This window comes from Macaca thibetana, chromosome 2 (assembly GCF_024542745.1).
Source record: "Macaca thibetana thibetana isolate TM-01 chromosome 2, ASM2454274v1, whole genome shotgun sequence".
In the NCBI taxonomy this organism is placed as follows: Eukaryota; Metazoa; Chordata; class Mammalia; order Primates; family Cercopithecidae; genus Macaca; species Macaca thibetana.
This window is the reverse complement of record NC_065579.1, coordinates 164,369,609-164,382,232: the sequence shown is the minus strand read 5'-3', so window position 1 is coordinate 164,382,232 and position 12,624 is coordinate 164,369,609.

Genomic DNA, 12,624 nt, shown 5'->3' with positions numbered 1-12,624 from the left:
AGATCTCGACTCACTGCAACCTCTGCCTCCCATGTTCAGGTGATTCTCCTGCCTCAGCCTCTCAAGTAGCTGGGACTACAGGTGCGTGCCACCACGCCCAGCTAATTTTTTGTATTTTTAGTAGAGACCGGGTTTCACCATGTTAGCCAGGATGGTCTCGATCTCCTGACCTCGTGATCTGCCCGTCTCGGCCTCCCAAAGTGCTGGGATTACAGGTGTGAGTCACCGCACCCGGCCCAGTTTTGTCATGTCACATAGTAAGCGTTAAAATAGAAAACTATCAATACTATTAATAAACAGGCAATTCACATTCTTTTTTTTTTTTTTTTTTGAGACAGAGTCTTGTTCTCTCACCCAGGCTGGAGTGCAGTGACACAATCTTGGCTCACTGCAACCACCCTCCAGCCAGGTTCAAGTGATTCTCCTGCTTCAGCCTCCTCGGTAGCTGGGATTACAGGCACCCGCCACCATGCCCAGCTAATTTTTTGTAATTTTAGTAGAGACGGGGTTTCACCATGTTGGCCAGCTGGTCTTGATCTCTTGGCCTCAAGTGATCCGCCCTCCTCAGCCTCCCAAAGTGTTGGGGTTACAGGCGTGAGCCATCGCACCTGGCCACAATTCACTTTTGTAATAAAGCCAAGATAAATGTAGTTTTTAATCTGGTTGCATAATCAGATTACCTTGCAACCTCTCAATAACATAACACATGCAGCATAGGTAAAGTCTGGCTATAAGATTTTTTGCTGTAGTCAGTTTTGTATATGGATGATGAAAGTTTGCCACACCTAAAAGAGTTAGCACTATTCTGTGAGTTTCAACACAGAATTCCATTAAAGAGATTCTTTAATCCCTGTTATAGCTTCTGTCCCCTTAATATTCCAGCAGTGCTGGTCAGTTCAAGGTTTCATATATAATAGTTCATTTTTAAAATGTTCTTATGGTGTTTTCTCCTTAGCTCTACAATTGAACTTTTTGCACTGTAATTATTTTGTAATATTGCTTTAAATACAACTAGAAAGAAGAGAGAAAGGAAAGAATGCTATGAGAATGGCAAGAACACATGGCTCAGAAATAGCTTCAGAAATAGCTCACAGTTTCCCAAAATCTTTTGCAGGTGTTTGGAACCCTCTCTTCACTCAAAATACAATATTTATCCTCTTAAATTAAAACACAGATGTTTGGAAATTCTTGGATTTCTACTAGGACTTTCAGATATTCCAAAAATAATTATAGGTATTATTAGTAACTTTTAAAAACTATTATGTGTTCAATTATTGTTAGATATTGACAACTCTTGACTAATGAAACACTAATAATATCGATATCTGCCTCTAAAAGACTTTTAATTTTTATTTTTTAAAAAATTTTTGTGGGTACTTAGTAGGTGTATACATTTATGGGTTATGTGAGGTGTTTTAATACAGGCATGGAATGTGAAATAAGCACATCATGGAGAATGGCCTCCATTCCCTCAAGCATTTATCCTTTGAGTTACTAATAATCCAATCCAATTACACTCTTAGTTTTTAAAAAATGTATAATTAAGTTATTACTGACTATAGTCACCCTACTGTGCTATCATATAGTAGGTCTTATTCATTCTTTTTTTTTATAGCCATTAACCATCCCTGCCTCCTCCTTATCCCCTTATTACCCTTCCAGTCTCTGCTAACTATTCTTCTACTCTCTATGTCCATGAGTTCAATTGTTTTGATTTTTAGTTATTTGATGAGACAGATAGTAAATAATCATTTCAAACATGCTGAATTAAGTAATTTAAAACCAAATTGACAGTAGCCAAGAAATCCATATAAAAATGAAAATAGTTGTACACAGCAAATTTTCCGAAGAAGCCTGTCATTATAGTAGTCTGGTGATAGAGGAAAGATACATAATCAAGCTATGGTTTAGATGAAATTAGCTAACTTTATTTTATGGCATGACTCCTAAAATCTATGGATTTGTTTTCTTTTCTTTTTTAAATGATATTTTAAGTTCTAGGGTACATGTGCACAATGTGCAAGTTTGATACATAGGAATACATGTGCCATGTTTGTTTGCCCATCAGCTCATCATTTACATTAGGTATTTCTCCTAATGCTATGCCTCCCCCAGGTCCCCACCCCCTGACAAACCCTGGCGTATGATGTTCCCCGTCCTGTGTCCAAGTGATCTCAGTTCCCACCTATGAGTGAGAACGTGCAGTGTTTGGTTTTCTGTACTTGTGATAGTTTGCTCAGAATGATGGTTTCCAGCTTCATCCATGTCTCTACAAAGACAAGAATTCATCCTTTGTTATGGCTGCATAGTATTCCATGGTGTATATGTGCTACATTTTCTTAATCCAGTCTATCATTGATGTACATTTGGGTTGATTCCAAGTCTTTGCTATTGTGAATAGTGCCACAATAAACATATGTGTGCATGTGTCTTTATAATACCATGATTTATAATCCTTTGGGTGTATACCTAGTAATGGGATTGCTGGGTCAAATGGTAATTCTGATTCTAGATCCTTGAGGAATCACCACACCGTCTTCTACAATGGTTGAACTAGTTTACAGTCCCACCAACAGTGTAAAAGTGTTCCTATTTCTCCACATCCTCTCCAGCACCTGTTGTTTCCTGACTTTTTAATGATCGCCATTCTAACTGCCATGAGATGGTATCTGATTGTGGTTTTGATTTGCATTTCTCTGATGACCAGTGATGATGAGAATTTTTTCATGTGTCTGTTGGATGCATAGATGTCTTCATTTGAGAAGTGTCTGTTCATATCCTTTGCCCACTTTTTGATGGGGTTGTTTGTTTTTTTCTTGTAAATTTGTTTGAGTTATTTGTAGATTCTGGGTTTTAGCCCTTTGTCAGATGGGTAGATTGCAAACATTTTCTTCCATCGTGTAGGTTGCCTGTTCACTTTGATGGTAGTTTCTTTTGCCCTGCAGAAGCTCTTTAGTTTAATTAGATCCCATTTGTCTATTTTGGCTTTTGTTGCTATTGCTTTTGGTGTTTTAGTCATGAGGTCCTTGCCCATGCCTATGTCCTGAATGGTATTTCCTAGGTTTTCTTCTAGGGTTTTTATGGTTTTAGGCCTAACATTTAAGTCTTTAATCTATCTTGAATTAATTTTTGTATAAGGTGTAAAGAAGGGATCCAGTTTCAGCTTTCAACGTATAGCTAGCCAGTTTTCCCAGCACCATTTGTTAAATAGGGAATCCTTTTCCCATTGCTTGTTTTTGTCAGGTTTGTCAAAGATCAGATGGCTGTAGATGTGTGGTGTTATTTATGAGGCCTCTGTTCTGTTCTGTTGGTCTACATATCTGTTTTGGTACCAGTACCCTGCTGTTTTGGTTATTTTTTTGCTTAGGATTGTCTTGGCCATGTGGAATCTTTATTGGTTCCATATGAACTTTAAAGTAGATTTTTCCAATTCTGTGAAAAAGTCAATGGTAGCTTGATGGGGATGGCATTGAATCTATAAATTACTTAGGACAGTATGGCCAGTTTCACAACATTGATTCTTCCTATCCATAAGCATGGAATGTTCTTCCACTTGTTTGTGCCCTCTTTTATTTCATTGAGCAGTGGTTTGTAGTTCTCCTTGAAGAGGTCCTTCACGTCCCTTGTAAGTTGTATTCCTAGGTATTTTATTCTCTTTGAAGCTATTGTGAATGGGAGTTCACTCATGATTTGGCTCTCTGTTTGTCTGTTGATGGTGTATAGGAATGCTTGTGAGTTTTGCACATTGATTTTGTATCCTGAGACTTTGCTGAAGTTGCTTATCAGCTTAAGAAGATTTTGGGCTGAGATGCCAGGGTTTTCGAAATATACAATCATGTCATCTCCAAACAGAGACAATTTGACTTCCTCTCTTCATATTTGAATACCCTTTGTTTCTTTCTCTTGCCTGATTGTCCTCCCCAGAACTTCCAACACTATGTTGAATAGGAATGGTGAGAGAGGGCATCCCTGGCTTGTGCTGGTTTTCAAAGGGAATGCTTCCAGTTTTTGCCCATTCAGTATGATATTGATTGTGGGTTTGTCATAAATAGCTCTTATTATTTTGAGATACGTAACATCAATACCTAGTTTATTGAGAGTTTTTAGCATGAAGGGCTGTTGAATTTTGTCGAAGGCCTTTTCTGCATCTATTGAAATAACCATGTGGTTTTTGTCATTGGTTCTGTTTATGTGATGGATTACTTTAGTTGATTTGCGTCTGTTGAACCAGCCTTGCATCCCAGGGATGAAGCTGACTTGATCATGGTGGATAAGCTTTTTGATGTGCTGCTGGATTCGTTTTACCAGTATGTTACTGAGAATTTTTGCATTGATGTTCTTCAGGGATTTTGGTCTAAAATTCTCTTTTTTCGTTGTGTCTCTGCCAGGCTTTGGTATCAGGATGATGCTGGCCTCATAAAATTATTTAGGGAGGATTCTCTCTTTTTCTATTGATTGGAATAGTTTCAGAAGGAATGCTACCAGCTCCTCTTTGTACCTCTGGTAGAATTTGGCTGTGAATCCATCTGGCCCTGGACTTTGTTTGGTTGGTAGACTATTAATTATTTCCTCAATTTCAGAGCCTGTTATTGGTCTATTCAGAGATTCAACTTCTTCTTGGTTTAGTCTTGGGAGGGTGTATGTGTCCAGGAATCTATCCATTTCTTCTAGATTTTCTAATTTACTCTGTAGAGGTGTTTATAGGATTTTCTGATGGTAGTTTGTATTTCTGCAGGATCAGTGGTGATGTCCCCTTTATCATTTTTTATTGCCTCTATTTGATACTTCTCTCTTTTCTTCTTTATTAGCCTTGCTTGCTTCTACCAATTTTGTTGATCTTTTCAAAAAACCAGCTCCTGAATTCATTGATTTTTTGAAAGGTTTTTTGTGTCTCTGTCTCTTTCAGTTCTGCTCTGATCTTAGTTATTTCTTGCCTTCTGCTAGCTTTTGAATTTGTTTGCTCTTGCTTCTCTAGTTCTTTTAATTGTGATGCTAGGGTGTCGATTTTAGATCTTGCCTGCTTTCTCTTGTGGGAGCTCTAAGGACTTGCTTTATGAATCTAGGTGCTTCTATATTGGGCACATATATATTTAGGATAGTTAGCTCTTCTTGTTGCATTGATCCCTTTACCATTATGTAATGGCCTTCTTTGTCTCTTTTGATCTTTGTCGGTTTAAGGTCTGTTTTATCAGAGACTAGGATTGCAACCCCTGATTTTTTTTGCTTTCCATTTGCTTGGTAGATCTTCCTCCATCCCTTTATTTTGAGCCTGTGTGCACCTTTGCATGTGAGATGGGTCCTCTGAATATAGCACAAAGATGGGTCTTGACTCTTTATCCAATTTGCCAGTCTGTGTCTTTTAATTGGGGCACTTAGCCCATTTACATTTAATGTTACTGTTTTTATGTGTGAATTTCATCTTGTCATTATGATGTTCGCTGGTTATTTTGCCCGTTAATTGATGCAGTTTCTTCATAGCATCGATGGTCTTTACTATTTGGCATGCTTTTGCAGTGGTTGGTCCTGGTTGTTCCTTTCCATGTTTAGTGCTTCCTTCAGGAGTTCTTGTAAGGCTAGCCTAGTGGTGACAAAATCTCTCAGCGTTTCCTTGTCTTTAAAGGATTTTATTTCTCCTTCACTAATGAAGCTTAGTTTGTCTGGATATGAAATTCTAGGTTGAAAATTCTTTTCTTTAAGAGTGTTGTATATTGGCTCCCACTCTCTTCTGGCTTGTAGAGTTTCTGCCGAGTGATCCACTGTTAGTCAGATGGGCTTCCCTTTGTGGGTAACTCGACCTTTCTTTCTGGCTGCCCTTAACACTTTTTCCTTCATTTCAACATTGGTGAATCTGACAGTTATGTGTCTTGGGGTTGCTCTTCTCAAGGAGTATCTTTGTGGTGTTCTCTCTATTTCCGGAATTTGAATGTTGACCTGCCTTGCTCGCTTGGGGAAGTTCTCCTGGATAATACCCTGAAGAGTGTTTTCCACCTTGGTTCCATTCTCCCCGTCACTTTCAGGTACACCAATCAAACGTAGATTTGGTCTTTTCACATAGTTCCATATTTCTTTGAGGCTTTGTTCATTTCTTTTTACTCTTTTTTCTCTAACTTTGTCTTCTAACTTTATTTCGTTAATTTGATCTTCAATCACTGATACCCTTTCTTCCACTTGATTGAATTGGCTTTTGAAGCTTGTGCATGCATCACGAAGTTCTCGTGCCATGGTTTTCAGCTCCATTGGGTCATTTAAAGTCTTCTCTACACTGGTTATTCTAGTTAGCCATTCACCTAATCTTTTTTCAAGGTTTTTAGCTTCCTTATACTGGGTTCGAACATCCTCCTTTGGCTCAGAGAAGTTTGTTATTACCAACCTTCTGAAGTCTGCTTCTGTCAACTTGTCAAACTCAATCTCTGCCCAGCTTTGTTCCATTGCTGATGAGGAGCTGTGATCCTTTGAAGGAGAAGAGGTGCTCTGATTTTTAGAATTTTAAGCTTTTCTGCTCTGATTTTTCCCCATCTTTGTGGTTTTATCTACTTTTGGTCTTTGATGTTGGTGACCTACAGGTGTGGTTTTTTGTTGATGTTGATGCTATTCCTTTCTGTTTGTTAGTTTTCCTTCTCATAGTCAGGTCCCTCAGCTGCCAGTCTGTTGGAGTTTTCTGGAGGTCCACTCCAGACCCTGTTTTCCTGGGTATCACAAGTGGAGGCTGCAGAACAGCAAATATTGCAGAACAGTAAATATTGCTGCCTGATCCTTCCTCTGGCAGCTTCATCCTGGAGGGGCAGCTGCCTATATGAGATGTCTGTCAGCCCTTACTAGGAGGTGTCTCCCAGTTAGGCTACATGGGGGTCAGGGACCCACTTGAGGAGGCAGTCTACTGTTCTCAGTGCTGTACCAGGAGAACCACTGCTCTCTTCAGAGCTGTCAGACAGGGACATTCAAGTCTGCAGAAGTTGTCTGCTGCCTTTTGTTCAGCTATGCCCTGCCCACAGAGTTGGAGGCTAGAGGCAGTAGGACTTGTTGAGCTGTGGTGGGCTCCACCTAGTTCGAGCTTCCTGGGCACTTTGTTTACCTACTCAAGCCTCAGCAATGGCAGACGCCCTTCCCCAAGCCAGGCTGCCAACTGGCAGATAGATCTCAGAGTGCTGCACTAGCAGTAATCAAGGCTCTGTGGGCGTGGGGCTCACCAAACCAGGCACGGGAGAGAATCACCTTGTCTGTCAGTTGCTAAGACCTTGGGAAAAGCACAGTATTAGGGTGGGAGTCTAATTTTTCCAGGAAGTCTGTCATGGCTTCCCTTGGCTTATAAAGGGAAATCCCCAGACTCCTTGTGCTTCCCAGGTGAGGGGACACCCCGCCGTGCTTCAGTTTGCCTTCCGTGGGCTGCACCCACGGTCCAACCAATTCCAATGAGATGAACCAGGTACTTCAGTTGGAAATGCAGAAATCACCCTTTTTCTGCATTGATCACGTTGGGAGCTGCAGACCGGGGCTGTTCCTGTTTGGCCATCTTGGAACACCACCCCCCGGCTTTGTTTTCTTAAAGTTTATTTCCTTGAAAAAATCAATTTATATTTCTTTCCACAAAACACTGCCTATGGTGTTAAGCACAGCAGTAGAATAATAAGGTATTGTCTCCACCCCAAGGAAGTGTTAAAATATGTCTTTCTTTTAATGCCGTTTTCTTTTAGAGAGAAGATCTATTTTAACAATACAAGAATAAAAGCAAAGTAGAACAAAATAACAGAAGGTATATAAGAAGTCTTTATTTCAATTTACTTTGTTTTCGCAATGAAATAAATGGTACTCAAAATATTTTACAGACAGATTGATTGCCAGGTTAATTTGGTATTTGCCAGGTTATTTCATGGAATGGGTTATCTTTCTATTTGTAACAAGCACAATTTTCTGGGGAGGATCCTTTGAGACAACACAAATATTTTGTTTCTTCTCAGTTTATGCCAGGAATTTTAGCATATATCAGTAGATGTTACCTGCCACAATTATTACTATGGATTATCACTGATACTTAACTTTTTGTCTTAACACTTACTGTGTGATAAGACAAAGCTAAGAACTTTTAAGTACATTATCCCATTTAATCCTTACAAAAACATGTTGAAACAAATAGAGTTATGATGGCCATTTTTTTTTTAAAGGAGGGATTTTACTCAGATAGGGTAAATTTTCCAGATTTGCACAGCTTGTGAGTGTCAGAGCTGATATTTGAGTGAAGACAATATGACTCCAGAGACTGTCCTTTCAATAAGCATAATCTGTAGACATCAAAAAAGACCTCATATCGTTTCTATGGGATTTTTTGGCCAAAAATATTCATAGCCTGATTTTAATTATGAGAAAACATTAGGAAAACCTGAATCGAGAGACATTGTAGAAAATAACTGATGAGTACTCTTCAAAAGTGTCAAAGTCATGCAAGAAAAGGAAAGAGCAAAATCACACATTGGAGGAGGGCAAAAAAAAAGTAACAACTAGATGTTATCTGGCATCTAAGATACGACTTTTGAGCAGAAAAGAACACATGGAAAAGCACAGTAATAAAAAATAGTGAAAAAACCTGTAAAATTTGAATAAAGTCTGCAGTGTAGTTGATAATATTGTACCAATATTAATTTGCTGGCTTTCATAATTGTATATATGATGTTTACATTAGGAAAAGTTGACTGAGGGGTATACAGTAACTCTCTGTACTATTTTTGCAACATTTTAGTAAGCATAAACTTAATTTAAAATAAAAAGTTAAAACAAAAAATAATTTAATAACTTATAAGTTGATTAGTGGTCAAGTTTTTACTGAAATTGATGTGTGTGTTTTTCTATTCCTCTATGGCATATTACATTTGGATCAAAGTGTATATTCTCTGGTTTTAGTAAACAAAGCAATAAGTAATATGCTAGTATTAATTTTATATTATTTTGAAATACTGGCAACCTTTTTAAACAAATGCTTTAATCTTAATATTTTAATGATACAAATTAATCCTAAATAGAAAAGAATCTCAAAACAAGTAATGGATTGAATTTAATCAATCAATTGAATTATACTTTAGAAATACTACCAGTCAAATCTACCTAATCAACAATAAAATTCACATACAAATTTACATTAATTGTTTTCAATAAAAATGAGCCATTGGCTATATCCTCCCAAGACAACAAGGCACTTTGGTATTAAAAATATAATTTTTTAAAAAGTCACATTCAATCCATTATGACGTAGCAATCCTAACCAGATGGGAGAAATTGTGGGAAAATTTCCAGTTCCATTAAATCTATATAAATCCGTGGATTAAGATGAAAGTATACATGGAAGAAAAGGCTTTTTAAAAGGAAAGTCTCTATGAGACATAGCCTGAGGCTTAGAATCTTCTACATCGAGGGTCCAATGACATCCGGGAAATAAAATCCTTCCTAAGTAAGAGTCAGATGAATTAACAACAAAAAGTCTATTAAGACATGAATTTGGGCTCAAGTAAGTTCAAAACTAATCTAGGCAATAAATATTTTTGAAACCGTTTATGAGCAAGGCTTTCTTTTTTGCCTTAGCACTGTCAATGATTCATTTCTGCAATCGTGCACAATTAATTACCTTTGTCCCCTAATGCCAAAGATAAACCCTTCTATTAATAATATTAGTTCATTACTTTTATCATTTTTATTATTTTATATTATGAGTCTTTGATAAATTATTAATGCGTAGAAGCTTTTTAAGTTATCGGAAGGAAGGTATAAGTACTTTTTAAGTCACTGTTCTAAGTAGAAAGAAGACTTTTTGTTTGTTGGAAAAAGAAAAGAAAGATAATATATGCACTACTTTTGAGCTTTGAGAAACAGCCTTTACCAGGTGAGAGGGAAATCTGAAAATACTCTTCAGGATAGAAAATTGGAGGGTAGAATTTCCTCATAAATCTCCTCTTATCAAATAATAAATGACATGATAAATGAGATGCAAGTATACGGATTCTCTGCTCAGAATTCTTGCCACTGGACTGAAAGATTCTATGTAAGTAAAACCTTGTAAGCTTACAAGTCAAAAGCCTTTGTAAGCATTTTTAAAGCCTTCAAACTATGATAGCACTTGTGAGTTCACAGACAACAACTTTGTGTCCTTTTGTTCCCCATAACATTATTAAAACAGTAAATGAAAAGTTGCAAGAGCAGAAGAATGGTCCTAGAGGACATAGAAAACATGACTCTTGATAGAAATATATATATATATATAAATGTTTCTATATATTTTAGCTAAGAGACTGATTTCACTCAGGATCTCTAGTGTTGTCACATTTTTCTCTCTAAGGATGAATCTGATCATGTCAGAGTGAGGCAGAAACAAAACTTAGAAATCTCTTGTGAAATTGTGTTTTAAGCCATATTAATTTTCCACTGTGAGGAAAATGCTTGAGTAACAGCCGAAGTATACTTATGATTTCTGAAATAAAATAAACAGATCACCAAATCCAAGGAATATACATGTTTGTATATTTCAGTTCAACAGATGACAGTTATTCATCCTGAACAGAGAAGCTGACCCCCTGTAACTTCATAAAAACGGAATACCCTGAGTCCCCTTAGAGTTAAATGCTAGCCAACTTCACCAGTAGTCTGTTTTCCTCCACTGCAGTAATACTTCTCCTGTCCTACATTGTCACAATTGTCACAGGAGATTTGGCATTCAACAAGGATCTCCTAACAAAACCCCTTTAGTGAGAAAGCTGAATGTCAACATGCACGAACTTGTGAGAGAAATGACTGTTCCTAACAAGTTTCTGTTCTACAGGAGCAAGCAGCTATTCAGTGAGAACTGATAGCTCAGGTTGCTTGATACATTAGTGAGCTTTCTGCATCTTGAACGCTGACCCAAATTTCTGCATCGAAATGGAAATTCAAGTAGGAGATCTACAGGGAAATCACTCAAATAATTCACAAAGTGAATTTTTCAAAGGAATTTATTTTCTGGTTACAAACTAACTTATGGCCATTTTTCTCATGATGGAAAGGAGCTCTCTCATTTAGAGTGGACCTACCCCTTCATTCATTTTGTATTCTCTTCTTTCTTAAAACATTTTCAATAAGATTTACCAATTCCTTAATCCATATCGGCAAAAAGGAAAATATGACCTTGTAAATTCACAGTTTTAAAATCTGAGTCAGTAACCCAAATATCATGCCCTGGCATGGTCCTGGAGAGCAGAATGCAGTATTTTTGACCTTGTAAGAAATTCAGAATCTCATGCCCCACTTCATACCTACTGAGTCTGCATTTTAATAAGATCCCTAGGTGATGTATTGTACGTTAAAACTTTAAAAGCAGTATCTTGCTTTATTACGTTGAAATAAGATGTCTGCTTTTCACTTTGCAGTTGGTAATTATGCTTATCCTTTGATTCTAATTGAAAATTATTTATTTATAAGACATATGTATACGTACATCTGTCCTACTGAGGCTTATAATTTAAGACAATACCAGGAAGACTTATATAAAAATTTAGGCTCCAACCAGATGTGTACAAATCTTACTTTAATCTTGAAAGGTATATAAATATGTAAAAATTAATCAGAGATTTACTTTTATGTGAAATAAGCCTTTCTATTGACACGTCATATAGTCTCTTCTCTACAAATTGTAACATAGGCAAAATTACATTCTTTACTTTATGCTATCACTATAAGGGATATAATAATAAATAAAACATGGATTCTAAATAAATATTATTTGAATAAATTATTATGCTGAAGTATAACTCTCACTTCCTTAGATCACAAGGTGATGAAATGCCTTTTCCTGTAATTCTCCATTTAGTAGCATTATTGTGAACTCTTGGTCCTCTTTCTCTGGTGGGGTCCTGGTTGTTCATGATTTCTCCTGGTAGGCGATTATCTTTCACCTCTTCCATCGTATGTAGCACTCTATATTCACACTGTAGTATGTCAAGATGCAGTTGTACTGTCTTTGCTACTCTTACCAATCAAAAATAAACAAGATATAGTTAACTGGGCTTAGACATGGTTTCATCTCTTTTTTACATTAACCCAAGTGTTGCTCATATTGAAGAGGCAAAGGGTGTTCTTCTCAGCAGGTGTATACCCTTTGATTAGTCTCCCAAATGAACTACAACATTTTAGTCTTTTAAATGTCTCTCAAATAATTCAAGAATTTGAAACACTCAGCAAAAACATTCATTCAACAATATGTGTATGATAAATACCTGTCATATCTAGAATTGTGTTTAGGTCACTTTTGGAAAATGATATGAACAAGAAAAGAGTTTCTACTTTCAGAGAGGAAACAACAAACATATAAAAGTGACAAACTTCTGGAAGACGGTGATTAAATATCAGAAGGAAATATATAAATAAAGAGATATGATGAAAGAAACTGAGAGTGGGAGGCTATTTCAGACTGGGGTGATGATCAAAATTTCCTAGAGACGATGGTGATGTTTGAAGTCAGACTTGAAGGATGAGAATAGTCTAGCTAGTGAAAATTTCCAAATGAGATTTAAAATATAGCCATGATATAGATCATACATAATATTAAAGGCCATAGAATATGTTTACTAAAGCACCATGTGGGCCAAAAGGTTTAAAGGGGAAAGGGATATA